We start from the raw sequence: 22708 nt of genomic DNA, 5'->3' as shown, positions 1-22708 counted from the left end.
GAGGGTGAGGAGAAGACATGGAAGAGGGAGAGCAACGAACCAAGATACAGAAAGAATAAGAGAGACAGAGGGTAGAGACATAGAAATAGGATGTATTAAGCGTTCACTGTGTGCTGAGCACTGGATTAAGTGCAGGGAGAGAATACGCAGGTGGCAATAAAAGCCTCTGAGTGTACCTCGGAGGGCTCACCATCTAAAACACTGTGAGTCCCACATGGGACAGGGACTGTGTCCAACCTGATTTGCTTGTATCCACCACGGCGCTTAGTACAGTGCCTGGCACATAGTAAGCGCTTAACAAATACCACAATTATTATTATTATAAATTGGGTTCAGGGGGCTGGAGACAGACATATCAGGAATGGGACAGGGACTGGGTCCAATGTGACGACTGACTGACAGACTGCCTTGGATTCTAATCCCGGCTTTGCCACTTGTCTGCTGAGGGAACTTGGGGCGAGTCGTTTCACTTCTCTGGGCCTCAGTTACCTCATCTGTAAAATGGGGACTGAGACTGTGAGCCCCACATGGGACAGGGACTGGGTCCAACATGATTTGCTTGTGTCCACCCCAGTGCTTAATACAGAGCTTGGCACATAGTATGCACCTAACAAATACCCTCATTCTTATTATTATGAAGGTGTCATGAAGGTAGGAGGGGAAGGGGGAATGGCAGCTGTAACAAGTAGTCAGCATTTATCAGTGGTTCAAGAGAGAGATTCGCCAAAGCCTTACCAAAGCTCTCCGAAGAGGTGATTTTTGTCAGAGTCAATGTCACGACCAGATGTGAGCAAGAAGAATCGGGATGGACCGGTGTTGGCTGCTTGGCTCTCAGCTGCAGACTTTGATTAATGAGCTGCAAAAGTTCAGCTGCGCTCATGACCAACCTACGGGGTTGAAACCCAAACAAAACGCTAAGGGCCCACGAGTCCCCATGTCCACGAGACCAGTGACAAGAATGAAAATGGCTTCTTGGGCTAAATGACCAAAATAACATCCCCTCCTCTGAGGTCTTCCTGCTTCTGGAAAGCAGCATGGCGCAGTGGATAGAGCATGAGCCTGGAAGTCAGAAATCTGTGGGTCTAATCCCGACCCCGCCACTCGGCTGCTGTGTGACTTTGGGCAAGTCACTCCACTTCTCTGGGCCTCAGTTCTCTCACCTGTAAAACGGGGATGGAGACTTAGAGTTCCACATGGGATAGGGACTGTGTCCAACTTGATTGCTTGTCTCCACCCTAGCGCCTAGTACAGTGCCTGGCCCAGAATAGGCATTCAACAAATACAACAGCTGTTATTATAATTATTAGGAGAGAGCACAGCCCCATTTGGATGTGGATGGAATGGGGGTGTAGAGGCCAGCTAAGGAGAGGAGCTCTGGCTATTGCTACTCCGGGGAGGTTCTTTCTACTACTCATCTTCCTCTAGCCTGATAATTCTTGTTTCCTTTCCCCCTTCTGTATTTAGAAGAACCCAGAACCTCCATAATCTGAGCCAGACCACATGGCTAATATCGAGCCCTATGCATTCTGGGTCATGAGCCCCCAAGGCAGCGGAGTGGCTTTAGCTCTGCTGGGAAGAAGGCAGGCTCTTTCCACTAAGCCATGCTGCTTTGTCCTGTAAAGAAACAAGAGGAACACTAGCCCCTCCTGCTTAGCTCCTCCCTTTGTAAAAAAAAATAGTATTTGTTAAGTTCTTATTATATGCCAGGCATTCAACTAAGCACTTGGGTAGATACAAGCTCCCTCCCTCCTTCCCTTCCTAACAGCCATCTTCAACTGTTCACTCTCCAATGGCTTCTTCCCCACTGCTTTCAAGCATGCCCATGTCTCCCCTAACCTAAAAAAAGCCCTCCGTCCCACACCTCCCTCCTGTTATCATCTCATCTCCCTCCTACCATTCCTCTCCAAACTCCTTGAGCAAGTTGTCTTCACACATTGTCTCAAATTCCTCTCCTCCAGATCCCGCTTTAACCCCCTCCAATCTGGCTTCTGTCCCCTTCACTCCTCAGAAACCTTCCTCTTAAAGGTCACCAAAGATCATCTTCTTGCCAAATCCAATGGCCTCTACTCCATCCTAATCCTCCTCGACCTCTCAGCTGCCTTTGGCAATGTGGACCGTTCCCTTCTGCTGGAAACATTATCCAACCTCGACTTCACTGACACTGTCCTCTTCTGGTTCTCCTTTTATCTCTCTGGCCTCTCGTTCTCAGTCTCGTTTGTGGACTCCTCCTCTGCCTCCCACCCCCTAACTGTGGGGGTCCCTCAAGATTCAGTTCTGGGTCTCCTTCTGTTCTCCATCTACACCCATTCCCTTGGAGAACTCATTCACTCCTATAGCTTCAACTATTTCCTCTGTGTGGATGATAACCAAACCTACAGATTAGCCTTGATCTCTCTCCCTCTCTGCAGTCTCACATTTCCTCCTGCCTTCAAGACATCTCTACTTGGATGTCCTCCAAATTTGGCATGTCCATAACAGAACTCCTTATCTTCCCACCCAATCTCCACCCTCCCCCTGACTTTGCCATCACTGTAGATGGCACCACCATCTTTCCTGCCTCAAAAGCCCATAACCTTGGTGTTATCCTTGACTCCTCTCTTATTCAACTCATATATTCAATCCATCACTAAATCCTGTAGGTTTTACGTTCACAACATCGTTAGAAGGGGAAGCAGCATGGCATAGTAGACAGATCACGAGCCTGGGAGTCAGAAGATCATGTGTTCTAATTCTAGCTCTGCCACTTATCTGCTGTTTGACTTTGGGCAAGTCACTTCACTTCTCTGTGCCTCAGTTCCCTATTCTGTAAAATAGGGATTGAGATTGTGAGCCCCATGTGGGACAGGGACTGTGTTTAACCCGATTTGCTTATATTCACCCCAGTGCTTAGCATAGTCCCTGGCACACAGTCAGTGCCAAACAAATACCACAATTATTATTATCATTATTAATAATCATAAATCTGCCCTTTCTTCTCCATCCAAACTGCTACCACATTCATACAATCACTTATCTATCCTGCCTTAATCACTTGATCAGCCTCCGTGCAGACCTGCCAGCCTCCTGTCTCTCCACATGCAGTTCATCCTTCACTCTGCTACCCGCATCATTTTTCTATATTAAATGTTCAGGCCATGTTTCCCCACTCCTCAAGACCCTCCAGTGGTTGCCCGTCCACCTCCGCATCAAACTGAAACTCCTTATCATTGGCTTTAAAGCAGTCAATTGCTTTGCCCATCCTATCTCACCTCAGTACTCTCCTTCTACAGCCCATCCTGCCCACGTCACTCCTCTTATGCCAACCTTCTCACTGGACCTTGATCTCGTCTATCTCACTGCCGACCCCTCGCCCACACCCTGTCTCTGGCCTGGAATGCCCTCCCTCCTCCAATCTGACAGACAATGACTCTCCCAGCATTCAAAGCCTTATTAGAGGCCCATCTCCTCCAAAAGGCCTTCGTAGACTAAACCCTTTTCTCCTTTTCTTCAATTCCCTTCTGGGACACCCTGACTTGCACCCTTAATTCATCCTACCCCCCAGCCCCAAAGCACTTAGGTAAATAAGTGTCATTTATTTATTTATATTAATGTCTGTCTCCCCCTCAAGACTGGAAGCTCACTGTGGGCAGGAAATGTGTGTGTTATATCATACTCTCCCAAGTTCTCAGTACAGTGCTTTGCACACAGTAAGTGCTCAATAAATAAAATTGAATGAATGCAAGCTAATCTGGTTGGACATATTTCATGTCCCACATGGGGCTCACAGTCTCAATCTCCACTTTAGACACTGAGGCCCAGAGAAGTGAAGTGACTAGCCCTAGGTCACACAGCTGACTAGCAGACTAGTTTCCAAGCCCTGAATCAAACAGGGATCTCTAGATTGTAAACTAAATTGTGGGCAGGGAATGGGTCTGTTACGTTGCTGTATTTGGCTCAGTGGAAAGAGCATGGGCTTCGGAGTCAGAGGTCATAGGTTCTAATCCCGACTCTGCCACTTGTCCACTGTGTAACTTTGGGCAAGTCACTTCACTTCTCTGTGCCTCAGTTACCTCATCTGCAAAATTGGGATGAAGACTGTGAGCCCCACATGGGACAACCTGATTAGCTTGTAGTCCTCCCCCCCGCCCAGCGCTTAGAACAGTGCTTGGCACAAAGTAAGCACTTAACAAATACCATCATTATCACTCTTCCAAGTGCTCAGTCCACACAGTTAGTGCTCAATAAATATGATTGATTAATCCATTGAGTGGAGGAGCTGGGATTAGAACCCAGGTCCTTCTGACTCCCAGGCCTTGAGTGCAACTTTGTAACAGAGGTCTGAGGGCCTCGAGGTACCTGACACTAACCTGTGTGTCGGTCAGCAGAACCAAACAGCCCATGTGCTTTGAGAGAAACCTTCGTCCCTCCAGCCAACCGCTATCTGACAGCATGGCCTAATGGATAGAGCCTGGGCCTGGGAATCAAAAGGACCTGGGCCCTAATCCCAGCTCCACTGCTCATCTGCTGTGTGACCTTGGGCTGGTCACTTCACTCCTTTGTGCCTAAGTTCCCTCACCTGTAAATAGGGCATGAAAACTGCGAGCCCTACACAGTTCATGAACTGTGACCAACCTGATTATCCTCTATCTATAACGGGGCTGGACACATAGTCAGCACTTAAGAAATATCATTATAATTATTTTTATTTCATCTGACAGTTTGGTAAAGAGAAACTCATCCCAACCTGGCAGGCAGGGTGTGGACACCTTCCGATTAGCAGATTCCGGTCTCACTCAGAGTACAGTTCCAGAGCATTGTTCATGTGCAGTCATAAAATCACTTCCCGTGCGGAGTCTAGATGGACAAACTCAGGGAACCCGCCTACTCTGATTTCACGAGGAATTGGTCACTCCTGCAGGAAGGTTTTTCGGAAAATGCGGGGAGATCGGTCCGGGCCTCCATCCCATCTGAGAAGCAGCATGGCTCAGTGGATAGAGCACAGGTAGGAGTTAGAAGGATCTGGGTTCTAATTTTGGCTCTGCCACTTGTCTGTTGGGTGAATTGGCCAAGTCATTTCACTTCTCTGTGCCTAAGTTACCTCATCTGTAAAATGGGAATAAGAGTGTGAGACCCATGTGGGACAGGAACTGTGTCCAACCTGATTAACTTGTATCTACCCTAGCACTTAGAACAGTGCTTGGCACAAAGTGCTTAACAAGCACAATTATCATTATCATTGTTATTATTAGTATCCCACCTGCTGGCCTCAATGAGCCCACTGGGAACATTGGAAGCGTCCACACCTTCCGGGTAGAGACCATGAGCTGGGCAAGGCATGTGGGGAAGATCCAGAAGAGACTGGAGGACATCAAGACACGATGGACCAGACCAACCCGCATGGATTTCAGCCACAATGAGAATATCAGGCTGGCCACAGATGCCCTAGTGGATGGGGGCCTAGAACCTTACTGGGAGATCCTGAGTGAAGAAGAAGTGGACTTTCTATCATCTGCAGAAGCTTGTTACATCTAGGAGAACACCAGCCAGCCAAACGGTGCTCTCCAATCTCCAGGAGGAGAGGGGCTGGACCTTTGGGAGAGTGATGCTGGCTCTCTCCAGTCGGGCACATACTTCTCCCAGTTCTCGGGGGGCAGGGGGCCAGATCTGGGGGATGCTGGGAAGCCATATCTGAAGGAGAAGTCCAGCGTCACAGTATATTTCCAAACTGACCGGAACAGCAACATCAGAGACCTTGTCTGCCGCTGCATCGGGAAAACCAATCAGGTACAGAATAATACTAATAATAGTAAAGTATTTGTTAAGGGCTTACTATGTGTTATATTGCTATATAGCTATGTGAATATGGCTATAATTCTATTTATCTATTCTGATGGTATTGACACCTGTCTACTTGTTTTGTTGTCTGTCTCCCCCTTCGAGACTGTGAGCCCATTGTTGGGTAGGGACCGTCTCTATATGTTGTCGATTTGTACTTTCCAAGTGCTTAGTACAGTGCTGTGCACACAGTAAGCACTCAATAAATACGATTGAATGAATGCTAAGAACTGTACTAAGCATTAGGGGAGATAAAAGCAAATCAGGTTGGATACAGTCTCTGTCCCATAGGGGCTCACAGTCTCAATCCCCATTTTACAGTTGAAGGACCTGAGGCACAGAAAAGTCAAATGAACTGCCCAAAGTCACACAGCAGACAAGTGGTTGAGCCAGTATTAGAACCCTTGACCTTCTGACTCCCAGGCCCATGCTGTATCTACTATGCCATTCTGCTTCTCCAAGAAGCCTCCAAGCTTCTTCCCTTGGCAATGGCTGAGAATCCAGATTCAGACCAGGGGCAGGGAGATGTCCCAGAAGTAGTGTGGCCTGGTGGATGGAGCCAGGGCCTGGGAGTCAGAGGACCTGGGTTCTGATCCCAGCTCTTCCACTTGTCTGCTGTGGAACATTGGGTGAGGCACCGCACTTCTCTGCTCTTCAGTTCCCTCATCTGCAAAATAGGGATTCAATACCTGTTCTCCCTCCTAATTAGACTGTGAGCCCCATGTTATACCTGATTATCAATCAGTGCTATTTATTGAATGCTTACTATGTGCCGAGCTCTGTACTAAGCTACAGAGTCCAGGGAGAGGGTTCTGTTCACCTGAGGGAAGCCTGGGTTCTGATTCTGATTCCATCACCCACTTGTTTTGTGACCTTGGGCGAGAAGCAGCATGGCCGAGTGGTTAGTGGTTGTCCTGGGAGTGAGAGGACAAGGGCTCTGATCCTAGCTCCTCCACTTGTCTGCTGTGTGACCCTGGATGAGAAGTAGCATAGTCCAGTGGCTAGACCCCAGGCCTGGGAGTGAGAGGACCCTCTATCTGCCTGCCTTTTGTGGCTCTCCACCGGCTAAGGAATTGGAACTGAATGGAGCCGTTTACAGAGCTGATGAATATGAGATGGAGTTAAACCTTACAGTGGCGGGTCTTTTACTTCCACACAGCCAAGGACATCAACCAATCAATTGATCATATTTATTGAGCGCTTACGCTGTGCAGAGCACTGTACTAAGCACTTGGGAGAGGACAATATAACAATACTAACAGACACATTCCCTGCCCAGAGTGAGCTTACAGTCTAGAGGGGGAGACAGACATTAATATAAATAAATAAATTCTGGATATGGACATAAGTGCTGTGGGGCTGGGCTGGGGGATGAATAAAGGGAGAATGTCAGGGTCAGGTAGATATGTAGAAGGAAGTGGAAGAAAAGGAAAAGAAGGCTTAGTCAGGGAAGGCCTCTTGTAGGAGATGTGCCTTCCATAAGGCTTTGAAGTGGGGGAGAGTAATTGTCTGTCGGAAATGAAGAGGGAGGGCATTCCAGGCCAGAGGCAGGGCATGAGCAAGCGGTCGGCGGTGAGATACACGAGATCGAGGTACAGTGAGTAGGTTGGCATTAGAGGAGCAAAGTGTGCAGACTGTTGTAGGAGAGTAGAGAGGTGAGGTAGGAGAGGGCAAGGTGACAGTGATTTGAAACTGATGGGGAGGAGTTTCTGTTTGGTGCGGCGATGGATGGGCAACCACAGGAGGTTCTGAGGAGTGGGGAGACATGGACTAAGCTGTTTTGTAGAAAAATGATCTGGGCTACAAAGTGAAGTATGACCTGGAGTAGGGGAGAGACAGAAGGTAGGGAGGTCAGCAAGGAGGCTGATGCAGAATTATGGTGGGATAGGATAAGTGCTTGGCTTAATGTGGTAGCAAAGATGATGCGGAGTGGAGGGCGGATAGGGGAAACAAGGGCTTCCTTCAATCTTACAGTGTGTCTGTAAGTTCTGCTATATTGTCCTCTCCCAAGCGGTTAGTACAGTGCTCTACACAGAGCAAGTGTTCCTTAAATACCACTGATTGATTGATTTCAAGCCACTAAAACGATTTCATCCAGTCCAAAGCATTTCCTGAGAAGAGGTTGCAGAAACACACAATGTACCAGTGGTTTCTTGGTAGGGGAAGTAGGAGCCTTGAATAATAATAATTGTGGTATTTCTTAAGCATTTACTATGCGTCAGGCACTCTAATAAGCACTGGAGTGGATGCAATTGGGTTGGACACAGTCCCTGTCTCACATAGGGCTCACAGTCTTCATCCTCATTTTATGGATGAGGGAACTGAGGCCGAGAGAAGTGAAGTGACATACCCATGGCCACAGAGCAGACAAGTGGCAGGGCCAAGATTAGAACATAATTCATCCCGACTACCAGGCCCAAGCTCTAGCCACAAGGCTATGCTGCTTCTCATCACTTCATTGCCTCCTGGATCCACTCTTACTCACAGCCCTAATGAAGGTTCCAGGGTTTGCAAAGACAACTTGGATGATTGCCTTTTTGAACCTCACCATGTAGATCCTATTCTTTCCACTCATTCTTCAGCATGCCATTATTTTACTCAAATTCACCCTTCATCTATGTTTCTCACTTTAGGGAGATAGAATGAAGGGGAAACGGAGGCATTTTAGGGTTCTTTTAAAGCACATCTCCTCCAAGAGGCCTTCCCTGAATAAGCTTTCACCGAACCTGGGGAAATGGGGGAATTTAATGACTCATTTAAGGCACATCTCCTCCAAGAGGCCTTCCCCGACTAAGCCCTTATTTCTGTTTTTTCCACTCCTTTCTGTGTCGCCCTGACTTGCTCCCTTTTTTCACCCCCTCCTCAGCCCCACAGCACTTTGGTCCATATCTGTAATTTATTTATATTAACATTGGGCTCCCCCTCCAGACTGTAAGCTCATTGTGGGCAAGGAGCGTGTCTACCAAGTCTGTTGTATTGGACTCTCCCAAGCGGTTAGTACAGTGCTCTGCACCCAGTAGGCACTCAATAAATACCATTGATTGATTGGGTCTTAAATTGAAAGCCTGGGTCTTGGACAAGGTCACATGATGTTTTCTCATGCTGCCAACAAACAACCCAATGGTGGGGAAAAGATTCTGAGCCCCAAGTAGGACAGAAACTTTGTCTGAAGTGATTGTCTTCAATCTCTCCATAGTACTTACTGAGCGCTTAGTGTACGTAGAGTACTGCATTTTACGCTTGGGAGAGAACAATAGTACAGAGTTGGTAGACACGTTCCAATCAATCAATGATATTTACTGAGTGCTCACTGTGGGCAGAGCACTATAGTAAACACTTGGGAGAGCACAATAGAACAGATTCGCTAACCGCGTCACTGGCAACAAGGAGCTTACAGCGTAGAGGGGGAGTCAGATATTAACATAAATCAATAAATTACCGATATGTGCATAAGTGAATTGAATTGAATGATGGTATTTGTTAAGTGCTTACTATGTGCCAAGCACTATTCTAAGTGCTGGGTTAGATACTAGGTTATCAGGTTGTCCCACAGGGGTCTCACAGTCTTAATCTCCATTTTACACATGAGGTAACTGAGGCACAGAGAAATTAAGTGACTTGCCCAAAGTCACACAGCTGACAAGTGGCAGAGCCAGGATTATAGCCCATAATCTCTGACTCCCAAGCCCAGGCTCTTTCCACTAAGCCACGCTGCTTCTCAAGTGTTGTGGGACTGAGGGAGGGGTGAATAAAGGGTGCAAGAGCGATGCAGAAGGAAATCTATCTTCTCCAGTTCTCGGTGCAGTTTTTAGGCACAAAGAAAATGCTTAGTAAATATCATCATTATTATACACACTTCTCTTCCCTTACAAGCACATGAGACAGTTATGGGGAGCAAGAAAACACACACACACATATCCCTTCCTCACCCTATTATCTGCCTCTTTCCCTGTAGCACTTGTTCATCTTTAACTCCATTTCTTCCGTCTGCTTATAAGGTATTTTAATGTCCATCTCTCCAACTAGATTGTAAGCTCCAGTGATTGTGTCTGCTAATTCTATTGTGCTCTCTCAATCCATCAGTGGCATTCATTGAGCACTTCCTATGTGCAGAACACTGTACTAAGAGTTTATGAGAGGACAATACAACTGAATTAGCAGAAATGTTCCCTCCCCGTAATGAGCTCCCAAGCACTTGGTACTGTGTTGGGTAAGTACCCAATAACAACTATCGATTGATTTGTCTCTTACCCATATGGATATGTTCTTTGTAGACTGGAAGCTCGTTGGGGGCAAGGAACATGTTTACCAACTCTGTTCTATTGTACTCTCTCAAGGACTTAGTACAGTGCTCTGCACTCAGTAAGCGCTCAATAAATACCATTGACTGATAGACCACTTAGTACCAGGCAAGGCATATTTATGGGCTTTAGCTGTGAATGACATCCCAAAGATCGATTATCAGTTTGGAAATTCCTGGATTGGTTTTATCTTAGTGCCAAGAGCCTTTAGCATTTCTTCAGCTTGGCTCCCTGGCCAAATTCTCCTAGCTGAACAAAAGCTACTTTCTGTGGAATGACTTAAGACACTTACAAGAGATAGCAACCTAACCACGAATTGCAAATATTAAGGCATATGTTGCCCTGTAAGATAAATGGGGAATGTGGGGTGGTCTCTGATATATGAAGTTTTAGATCAGGCCTACTCTCGCAAATTCTACACATTGAAGGGCAGAAAAAACTCCTTTCCTTCAAAATCCAGGTCATTGAATATTTTGGCCTCTGTTAGTGGCATTATTTCCTGGTTTGGGTCTTTCTTTCCCTTCTTCCCTTCCACATGATGCCCAAGGACATTGAAACAGGATTGAGATTATCTGAAATCTTGATGAAATTGCCCTCTTCCCACCATCCGCCTCTTCTTGGCAAGTGGGAGTCTGTGATGGGGGTGCTGGGAAGTAACCTTGTCTCTGATAAAGAAAAGCAGTGTGGCCTAGTCGACAGAGCCCAGGTCTGGGAATCAGAAGAACCTGGGCTCTAATCCCAGCTCTGCCAATTAATTGCTGTATGACCTTGGGCAAGTCACTTCACTTATCTGGGTCTCTATTTCCTCAATTGGAAAATGGGGATTCCTCTTACCAAAACTGTGAGCTACGTGTGGGACAGGGACAGTGTCTGACTCTGCTACTTGTCTGCTTTGTGTCTTTGGGCAAGTCACTTCACTTTTCTGTGCCTCAGTTCCCTCATTTGTAAAATCAATCTTATTTATTAAGTGCTTACTGTGTAAAATGGGGATGAAGACTGTGAGCCCCAAATGAGTCATGGACTGGATCTAAGAGAAGCAGCGTGGCTCAGTGGAAAGAGCACGGGCTTGGGAGTCAGAGGTCTTGGGTTCGAATCCCTACTCCACCACTTGTCAGCTCTGTGACCTTGGGCAAGCCACTTAAATTCTCTGTGCCTCAGTTACCTCATCTGCAAAATGGGGATTAAGACTGTGAGGCCCACATGGGACAACCAGCGCTTAGTGCTTCGCACATAGTAAGCTCTCGCCAAATACCATCATTTTTTTAAGCTTGTATCTTCTTCAGCACTTAGTACATTGCCTGGAAGCAATGTAAGTAAGTAAGCACTTAACAGATACCACACATCGTTCGGTGGGGGCTGGGTATCTCCTGAGGAGTTAACTCAAGAGGCCTCCTCCAAGAAGCCTTTCCTGCCTCAGCCCTCAGTTCCTCTTCTCCCACTCCCTTCTGCGTCACCCTGATTTGCTCCCATTAATCACCCTCCATCAGCCCCACGACACTTACGTACATACCAGTAATTTACTGATTTACATTAATGTCTGCCTTCCGCTCCAGACCATAAGCTCATTGTAGGCAGGGAACGTGTCTACCCATTTTGTTCAGTTGGACTCTCCCAAGTGCTTAGTACTGTACTCTGCACATAGTAAGCACTCAATAAATGATTGATCGATTGAACTGCAAGAAGGCAACATTCTCCATCATTGTCCCCTCTTCTCTCGAGACAGAACATTTCTATCCGGAGCGTGGCAGGAGAGGTGTACCGTGCAAAATCTGGCAGGAAATTCTCCGGGCAAATCCAGGAGAAGTTCATCATCTCGGACTGGTGGTACGTCTTGTCTGGTTCATACAGGTGAGTTCAACACCTGTCAGATGCCTTGGGCCTCCGCCAACAGCCTCTACAATACGATGGAAGCTAAAATAGTTTTCCCTGAGAAAACTCACTGACTCACTAATCCATCAGTCCACCAAAGGAGAGTACATGTGCAGTGGCCAGGGCCTCTAGACTACAAGCTCCTTATAGCTCTGCCAAGGAGTTGCTGTGTGACTTAGGGTAAGTCACTTCACTTATCCATGCCTCAGTTACCTCATCTGTAAAATGGGGATTAAGACTGAGACTGAGTCCAACCCTATTTTCTTGTACTCACCCCAGGGCTTAGTACAGTGCCTGGCAAATAGTAAGCACGTAAACACCATCATCATTATTATTATTGTTATTATTATTATTAGGCAGGGAGCATGTCTGCCAACTCTGTTGTACTGGGCTCTCCCAAGTGCTTAGGACAGTGCTTGGCACACAATAAGCACTCAATAAATATCACTGATTGACTGAATGACTATAGACTGTCCCTCTAGACTGTAAGCTTGTTATGGGCAGGGAACGTGTCCACTAACTCTGTTGTATTGGACTCTCCCAAGCACTTAGTCCAGGGCTTTGCACACAGTAAGCACTCAATAAATACCATGATTGACTGATTGACTATAGACTGCCCCTCCAAACTGTAAGCTCATTATAGGCAAGGAACGGGTCTGCTGATTCTGTTGGAGTGTACTCTCCCAAGTGCTTAGTCCAGTGCTCTGCACATAGAAAGCACTTAATAAATTCCACTGATTGACTCATTAGAAGCTAACTCCCTAGGATTTTCCCAGTGAGATCGGCCTCTTGTCAGGAATTCTCCACAGGATACTGGTTCTTCAGGGGGAAAAAAAATCCCTGAGCACTGAGTTGACATTTAGAAAGAACTGAAGAGCAGGGTGTGAGGAGAGATGCACAGACCACCTGCCCTTTCCCCAACGTTGAATTTGCTGGACTGCCAGCTGCACAGCTTCTGCGCTTGGTGATTTGTTAGTAAAGTCACCACTGGTGGTCTCCGTCCTGAGGGGTGGGCACAGGTACGAGGACCGTAAGCTCACTGTGGGCAGAGCATGTGTGTCACATTGTTGTATTGGACTTTCCCAAGCTTTTAGTACAGTCATCTGCACACAGTAAGCACTCAATAAATATGATCGAATAACTGACCCTGAATCAGTGATAGGCCTGGCACACCAAGATCTCCCATCTGTACTGAGGGGAGGGGACAGAATCAAACCATCAGTCAGTGAGGTTTATTGAGCACTTACTGTGTTCAGAGCACTATAAGGGGGGGCTCATGAGACAGTAGTCAGGAGACACGATCCCTGAGAAAACTGTAGCTGACTCATTAATCCATCTTCCACCCAAGGTATGTATTTATTATATTTTTAATGGGGTTTGTTAAGCACTTACTATGTGCCAGGCAGTATACTAAGCACTGGGGTAGATACAAGATTGGACACAGTCCATGTCTCACATGGGGCTCACATTTTTAATTCCCATTTGACAGATGAGGCCCAGAGAAGTGAAGTGACTTGCCCAAGGTCATGCAGCAGACAAGTGGCTGATCTGCAATCAGACCGCAGGTCCTCTGACTCCCAGGCCTGTGCTCTTTCCACTAGGCCATGCTGCTTCTCTTAGTGAGTGCTTACTGGGTGCAGAGGACCGTACTGGACGCTTGGCGAAGTCCAATACGGTAGAGTTGGTAGAAGCGATCCCTGCCCACAGGAAGCTGACAGTCTACAGCCATCCTGATAGACAACGCAAAAGCAGTAAATCACAAAAATAGGAGCAAAACGAGCCATGAGAGCGCAGTATGGGAAGTAGCATGACTACCTGAGAAGAGCTCAGCCCAGTGAGTCAGAAGACCTGGGTTCCGATCCTGATTCCACTACTTATCTCCTGTGTGACCTTGGGCAAGTCACTTCACTTCTCTATGCCTCAGTTTCCTCATCTGTAAAATGGGGATTCAATCCTACTCCCTCTTACCTAGACTGGGAACCCCAATATGGGACAGGGACTGTGTCCAACCTGATTATCTTATATTGACAACAGTGCTTGGCACATAGTAAGAAATTAACAAATATCATTATTATTATGTCTTAGCCCCTCATTCAGTGCATCAAGGCATCAGGCAGGTCTCCTATCAATCCATCAATTAATCAATGCTATTTATTATGCACTTACTATGTGCAGAGCAGCATACTAGTTAATCAATCATATTTATTGAGTGCTTACCATAGGCAGAGCACTGTACACTAAGCACTTGGGAGAATACACCGTAACAATAAACACATCCCCTGCCCACAGTGAGCTTACAATGTAGTGGACAAGTTTCCAGTGTACTAAGCACTGCAATAATAATAATAATAAAACTGTGGTATTTCTTAAATGCTTACTATGTATTGGGCACTGTACTAAGCGCTGGGGTGGATACAAGCAAATTGGGCTGGACATAGTCCTTGTTCCATGTGGCACTTACAGTCTCAATCTCCATTCTACAGATGAGGGAACTAAGGCACAGAGAAGTGAAGTGACTTGCCCAAGGTCACCCAGCAGCCAAGTAGCAGAGCTGGGATTAGAATCCATGACCTTCTGACTCCCAGGCCCAGACTCTATCCTCCGTGCCATAAGCACTTAGGAGACAACAAAACAACCGATTTAGTAGACATGGTCCCTGCATGCAGTGAGGTTTCCAGCCCCGCAAAACATAGCTTGTCCTCAAGGCATCCGGTCCTGAGAGCAGACCCCCGCTCCAGTCCCTCAAACCCCTCCTCCGGCGGCCTCCCGTCCCTCAAGCCTACTCTCTTTCCAGCTTGACGTGGCTCTGAGGCCAGGTCCACCGGAATTCCCTGTCCAAGTTCTCGGGCCAGGCGGTGGAGCTGTTCGACGGGGAGTTCCGCCACCTCTATGCCACCTAAAAGCCCGTGGTGGGCTTCCCGCCTCCTGGACCGGCTAGGCCCTTCCGGCCAAGGGCAGAGAAGGATCTCTCTCTGGGTCGTCCTGCAGACAGTGGCAGCTTCCAGAGTGGCCCTCACTCGCATTCAGATGCCTTCAGCCACCCCTCAATTGGCGGTCATCGCTTCCCTGAATCTTCCTGTCATCTGCCACTCGGCAGCGTTGTCCAACTTCCTCTCCGGTTGCCTCCCTACTCCCCCCAGGGCTCCCCGATGGGCCTGTCCCCAAGATCCTACACCCCCAACTTCCCATCAGCCCTGTACAGCCAGCTGAATGTCTACGGGACCCAGAGGTTCCATCTGCACGGAGAGGTTGGCATCAAGCTCGGGCCCATTTCGGGCTGCAAGCCCTTCATCTGGCCACGTCTCATTTTGCAATAGTTGGTCATATTTATCGAGTGCTTACTGCATGCAGAGCACTGGACTAAATACTTGGTAGAGTAGACTGTCTGCTTGTTATGGACCAGGGATCTGTTTATTGTTCTATTGTTCTCTGCCAAGTGCTTAAGTCCTGTGTGCTCTGCACACAGTAAGCACTCCATAAATACAATAGAATGAATGGATTGTAAGCTCACTGTGGGCAAGAAATACGTCTGTTTATTGTTCTACAGACCTTTCCCAAGTGCTTAGTCTAGTGTTCTGCACATAGTAAGCACTCAATAAATACGATTGAATTCATTCATTCATTCAATCATATTTATTGAGTGCTTACTGTGTGCAGAGCACTGTACTAAGCTCTTGGGAAGTACAAGTCAGGAACATGTAGAGACAGTCCCTACCCAGCAACGGGCTCACAGTCTAGAAGGCGGAGACAGACAAGAAAACATGTAGACAGGTGTCAAAATCATCAGAACAAATACAATTATTGCTATATGCACATCATTAACAAAATAAATAGAATAGTAAATACGTACAAGTAAAATAAATAGAGTAACAAATCTGTTCAAATATATACAAGTGCCATGGGGAAGAGGAAAGGAAAAAGGGGGCTCAGTCTGGGAAGGCCTCTTGGAGGAGGTGAGCTCTCAGTAGGGCTTTGAAGGGATAAAGAGAGCTAGCTTGGCAGATGTGGGGAGGGAGGGCATTCCAGGCCAGGGGAAGGACATGGGCCAGGGGTCGACGGTGGGGCAGGCGAGAACGAGGCACAGTGAGGAGGTGAGTGGCAGAGGAGCAGAGGGTGCGGGCTGGGCTGTAGAAGGAGAGAAGGGAGGTGATGGAGAGCCGTGAAGCTGAGAGTGAGGAGTTTTTGCTTGATTAGTAGGTTGAGGGGTAACCACTGGAGACTTTTGAGGAGGGGAGTGACATGCCCAGGGCGTTTCTGTACAAAGATAATCTGGGCAGCAAATTATCTGAAGCAGGAAGAAACAATAAGAAGGGAGATCAGAGAGGAGGCTGATGCAGTTATCCAGTCAGGATAGGATGAGAGATTGAACCAGGAAGCTAGTGGTTTGGATGGAGAGGAAAGGGCGGATCTTGGCGATGTTGTGGAGGTGAGACCGGCAGGTTTTGGTGACGGATTGGATGTGTGGGGTGAATGAGAGAGCAGACTTGAGGATGACACCGAGGTTGCAGGCTTGTGAGACGGGAAGGAGGGTCGTGCTGTCTACAGTGACAGGAAAGTCAGGCAGAGGACAGGGTTTGGGAGGGAAGATAAGGAGTTCAGTCTTGGACATACTGAGTTTTAGATGGCGGGCAGACATCCAGATGGAGATGTCCTGAAGGCAGGAGGAGATACGAGCCTGGAGGGAGGGAGAGAGAGCAGGGGCGGAGATGTAGATTGGGTGTCATCAGTGTAGAGATGATCGTTGAAGCTGTGGGAGCAAATGAGTTCACCAAGGGAATGAGTGTAGATAGAGAACAGAAGGGGACCAAGAACTAACCCTTGAGGAACCCCTACAGGTTGGGGATGGGAGGAGGGGGAGGAGCCCGCCAAGGAGACTGAGAATGAACGGCCAGAGAAATAAGAGGAGAACCAGGAGAGGATGGAGTCTGTGAAGCCAAGGTTGGATAGTGTGTTGAGGAGAAGGGGGTGATCCACAGTGTCAAAAGCAGCTGAGAGGTCGAGGATTATGATAGAGTAGGAGCCTTTGGATTTGACAAGAAGGATGTCATGGGTGACCTTTGAGAGGGCAATTTCAGTGAGTGTAGGGGATGGACGCCAGATTGGAGGGGGTCAAGGAGAGAGTTGGTGTTGAATTCGAGGCAGCGAGTGTAGACGACTCATTCTAGGAGTTTGGAAAGGAAGGGTAGGGGGGAGATAGGGCGATAACTAGAAGGGGACGTGGGGTCAAGGGAGGGTTTTTTTAGGATGGGGGAGATGCAGGCATGTTTGAAGGCAGAGGGGAAGGAACCAGTGGAGAGTGAGTGGTTGAAGGTGGAAGTTAAGAAGGGGAGGAGGGAAGGGGCGAGTGTTTTCATAAGATGAGAGGGAATAGGGTCTGAAGCACAGGTGGATGGAGTAGCACTTGAGAAGAGGGAGAAGATCTCATCTGAAGATACTGCTGGGAAGGATGGGAGAGTAGCAGAGTGGGTTGAGAGTGGGGGGATGGAGAAGGGGGAGGGGTGACTTTGGGGAGCTCAGACCTGATGGAGTTAATTTTACTAATGAAGTAGGAGGCCAGATCGTTGGGGGTGAGGGATGGAGGAGGGGGAGGAATGGGGGCCTGGGAAGGGTGTTAAATGTACGGAACAGCTGATGGGGATGATGGGCATGGGTGTCAATAAGGGAGAAAAAAATAGTTTTGCCTGGCAGAGGAAAGGATAAACAAAATGAACAAGGTTGGCTTGGTGTTTAGATTTTCTCTGACAGTGTTCAGTAACTCGAGCATAAGAGCGAAGGAGGAAGAGTGAATGAGAGGACAATAGAAAAACAGGACACATTAGTCCCTAGAGAGGGTGGGCGGCCAGTCCAGGGGCCAAGATACCCAAAGGGCAAGTGACCCTGGCCAAAGGAGACAGTGCCCATGCTGCCCTGCAGCTTCCCTAATCTGTCAAGTCTGGGAGGATTCCAGAACCAACCCTCAGAGTGGCCCATGAACCAATCAAGCAGCGGGATTCATGGGACATCCAACGTTCATTCAGTCGTATTTTCTGAGCACTTACTGTGTTCAGAGCACTGTAATAAGCACTGGGGAGAGTACACTATAACAATAAGCAGATACATTCCCTGGCCAAAACAAGCTGACAGTCTTGGACCGAGCACTGTGTGGACACAGAGAGCACATGATGAAAGGAACCGGCTTAGTCCACGCCCCTCAGGAGCTCACAATCGAATAGGGGAGGCTGGCAAGCCGACATAGAGTGCAAACATTCTGGTGCAGACAAGAGAAACAAAAACATAGAACAGAACTCTGACTATACTCATGAATATTCTCTGAAGATCATGAATAAATGAACTGAGGATGTACGTCGATACTCGAGTCTTTCTTGAAGAATACAGTTGACCTAAAAAAGGGTTTCCATTGCTGGCAGAGATTAAGATTAAATATCAATAATTGGTATTTATTGAGCATTTACTGTGTGCAGAGCACCTGCCTAAGTGCTTGGGAAAGTACAATACATCACAATTAGCAGACACGCTCCCTGAAATACAAAAAGGAAAGATTCCTGCTATTGGGAGTGGATGATGGCTAAATTTTGTTGTGAAGGTCCCAGGGTTGGATGCTAGAATTGGCTTCTTGGCGGGGTTCACATTCACGTTCTTTTCTAGTATTTGTGAAGCTATTAACTATGCACCAGGCATTGTACAAAGTGCTGGGGGTGATAGAAGCTCATCAGGTTGGACACAGTCCCTGTCCCAAGTGGGACTCTCATTTTTCATCCCATTTTATGGATGAAGGAAGTGAAGTGACATGATATGCCCAAGGTCACACAACAGACAACTGGAAGAGCAGGAAATAGAACCCTGATCCTTCTGAATCCCAGACCCGTGCTCTATACATAAGGCCATGCTGCTTCCTTCCTTCACTTGAGGAAAAAAAAACAGTAAAAAAACCCCACTTACTACATACCAAGCACTATACTAAGCACTGGGGTAGATCCAAGCTGTATACCCCATTCACTGATTGACTGACAAGTGTGAGGAGCCGGGCTGGGCATGAGGCCCGGATGGAACAAGACCAAAGGCATTTACCTTTTTTTTGATTGCTTGTTTTTATGGCATTTGTTAAGTGTTTGCTATGTCAGGCACTGTACTAAGCGCTAGGGTAAATATAAGATACTTAGGTTGGACACGGACCCTGTCCCACATGGAGCTCACAGTATTCATCCCCATTTTATGGATGAGGTAACTGAGGCACAGAGAAGTGAAATGACTTGCTCAAGGTCACCCAGCAGACAAAAAGTGGCAGATTGGAATTAGAACCCAGGTCCTTCTGATTCCTAGGCCCAGGCTGTATCCACTAAGCCATGTTATCTACTTTGTTCACTTGAGCTTGATCCATTAAAGGGAAATTATGGGAGAAATTCCATTTATTGGTTTAGGAAGTACATAGAGAGTTAAATTGGGGATGATAAGTCTCTCACATGCCTAATCCCTCAAGGTCAGTATTTTCTTTTGAATGAGTCGACAGTTTGGATGCATTAAATCATTTTTCTTTTCATAAACTTATCAACCTCAAAAGACATAGGTTGAATAGCTACCATGGTGGGGAAAGGCTTAACTCACCAATTTATTGAGCTGCTAACCTTAATATAAAGGCTTTTCAGGATCACATATTAATGACAGAAATATATTTTATATGAAACAAGAGCTAGTTAATTTGGAAAGTGAATTCAGATGGATTTTTTTCCTAGCTTAATTTGAATAAATAAATGAAAAGCACCGTGGCCTAGTACACGGGGCCTGGCAGTCAGAAGGACCTGGATTCTAATCCTGGTTCCATCACTCATCTGCCATGTGATCTTGGGCAAGTCACTTCACTTCTCTGCACTTCAGGTACCTCACCTATAAAATGGGGATTTTGACTGTGAATCCAATGTGGGACATGAACTGTGTCCAACCTGACTAGCTTGTACCTATCTCATCGTTTAATACAGTGCTTGGCACATAGTAAGCGCTTGAGAAATACCACAAAATATATTGGCCAAAGACTGATTTCAGGATCACATAGTAATGACTGGAATAAATTTTATATGAGACAGTAGGCCTGTCAAATAGGAAAAGGAATTAACCACCTGTCTTCAAATTATTTTATGGATGTAATTACCAAGGCATCCAGAGCTGCAGAGCCTACACGTTTCACTTCAGCATGACCTTCATCTTGGATTTTTTTCCGAATGATATTCTATCCCATAACCTGCAACTGAAGTAAAAACACTTTTTTAAACAGTATTTGTTAGGTGCTTACTATGTGCCGGCTACTGAACGAAGGGCTGGGGTGGTTGGACATAATCCATGTCCCACATGGGACTCACAGGATTAATTCCCATTTGACAGATGAGGGAACTGAGACACAGAGAAGTGAAGTGACTTGCCCAAAGTCATGCAGTAGACAAGTGGTGGAGCTGGGAGGAGAACCCAGAACCTTCTGAAACCCAGGCCCATACTCTTTCCCCTAGGCCACGCTCTTTCTTTTCTACATCAGGCAGTGGCCAGGAAATGGAAATACACTTACAATAGTTTGAAACGCTTCTACCCAAGCACCAAAATGATAATGACTTCTCCACCCTCTCAGGGACCATTTTTAAACAATTTAACTGGTGATTGCTTAGTACGGCATTTTTTTTATGGTACTTGTTAAGCACTTAACTATATGTCAAGCACAGTTTGGACACAGTCTCTGTCCCACATGGGACTCACAGTCTAAGTAGGAGGGAGCAGGATTTCATCCCCATTTTATAGTTGAGGAAACTGAGGCCCAGTGAAATGAAGTGACTTGCCCAAGGTCACACACAGCAGTTAAGTTGCAGAGCCAGGATTAGAACCCAGGTCTTCTGACTTCCGGGCCTGTGCTCTATCCACTAGGCAACACTGCTTCTTTGACTCAAATACAACAGACTGAGAGTCACTCTTCCCAGCGCACAATACTCTACAACCCTCCCACCACTTCAGTTGATTTCTTTCAGCTCCCATAGAGGAGTGTAGCCTAGTAGATAGAGTCCAGGTCTGGGAGTCAGAAGGGCCCGGGTTCTAATCCTGACTCTGTCACATGTCTGCTGTGCGACCTTGGACATGTCACTTCTCTGGGCCTCAGTTCCCTCATCTGTAAAATGAGGATGAAGACTGTAAGCTCCCTGTGGGACAGGGACTGTGTCCAATCTGATTAGCATGTATCTACCCCAGCACTTAGTACAGTGCCTGGCACATAGTAAGCATTTAACAAATACTATCAAAAAGCATCCCTAAAGTGCCTTCACAGGAACGCTATATGCTTCTTGTCATTCTCAACCTTTATGTGTGTGAGAATCTCTTCTGCTGGTCAGGGAATAGCCCCAATCCACCTACTGGTTGAGAAGTGGGGAGTGGGAAGAATCAGAAATGGAATCCATCAATCAGTGGCATTTATCGAGGACTTACTATGCACAGAGCACTGTACTATACAATCAATGCAATGGAGCAGACACTTTCCTTGATCACAAAGAGCTTCCAGTTCAGAGGGGCAGTCTATAGTCAATCAATCCATGGTATCTATTGAGCACTTTACTATATGCAGAGCACTGTACTAAGCACTTGGGAGAATCCAGTGAAACAGAGATAGAAGAAACATTCCCTAACCACAAAGAGCTTCCAGTTCAGATGGACAGTCAATAATCAATCAATGGTATTTAATGAGCAATTACTGCCTGCAGAGAACTGAGAGAGTCCAGTGCAACAGAGTTAGCAGATATGCTCCCTGTCCATAAACAGCTTACAGTTCAGAAGGAAAGTATATAATCAGCAGTGGGGCCGAGGAGAGCGGAGGGGCTGTGGGGAGCCATGGGGCTGAAGGGGGCAGAGGGGCTGAGGGGAGCAGAGCTGGTGAGGAGCACCGTGGGGCTGAGGAGAGCAGTGGGGCGCAAGACTCTCATCTAAGGCTTGAGGAGAGGGACAGGTGGGTTACTTTTGCAGACATGAAGGAAACCCCAAGTGAAAAGAAACTTAAAGAAAAAGAATTTTCAAATAGGTTTTTCTTTCAAAACATCCATGTCCCTTTAAATCATTACGTGACTACTTTCAATAGTCATCTTTTACACATCAGGATGGAGCCAATTGCTAGAGTCTTCTTTACAGAACAACCCCCAGCCCCCCACCCGCCACCAGGCTTTTAGTGACTTCAAAATACTTCAGTCTTAGAGGAGTGAGGTAATAGTTGATTTGCCTGACCAAAACAATGGGGTTCCCTCTAGCCTGGCTATCACTGAAGGAAAGTCTTCCACTTTCTAGGGAAATCATCTTTAAGACTTCAGCTTAGCCACTATTTGTATTTTAGCCCAGGAAAAACTACAATGAACTCTCTTTTAACCCGAACCTATTTTTCAGTTTAAGAGGTCCCAGGTACCATACCTCTCTAGCTGATATTTTCCGCTAGAGTTAAAAAGATGTAGTCAGTCTGAAATTGCAGTGGGCCAATTTTCATTCACATGATATACTTTCCCTCAAATATTTAGAAGAGAAAAAGACTATTGCCAAGTCCTTGACACCCAGAATTACTATGCAACAAGTTAGGAGAAATGACTCATACCTGTTTGTGTTGTAGAAAAACTTTGGTGAGGGTGTATACTCAAATACAGATTGGTTGAAAAGAAGCAGGACATTCATAGAGGAGAGAATAAGTTGACTAGCTGGTGGGGAAAAAAGCAAGTATCTCA

The 22708-nt window shown here is 46.7% G+C and overlaps 1 pseudogene; it reads left to right on the top strand.

The window, feature by feature from the left end:
- The first annotated feature begins 5298 nt into the window (after nucleotides 1–5298).
- LOC119949859 lies at nucleotides 5299–15301 on the top strand (annotated as a pseudogene).
- The last annotated feature ends 7407 nt before the right edge of the window (nucleotides 15302–22708 follow it).

Source organism: Tachyglossus aculeatus, chromosome X1 (assembly GCF_015852505.1).
Source record: "Tachyglossus aculeatus isolate mTacAcu1 chromosome X1, mTacAcu1.pri, whole genome shotgun sequence".
NCBI lineage: Eukaryota > Metazoa > Chordata > Mammalia > Monotremata > Tachyglossidae > Tachyglossus > Tachyglossus aculeatus.
The sequence above is the reverse complement of the archived record's forward strand: the minus strand, read 5'-3'. Positions and strand labels throughout refer to the sequence as shown.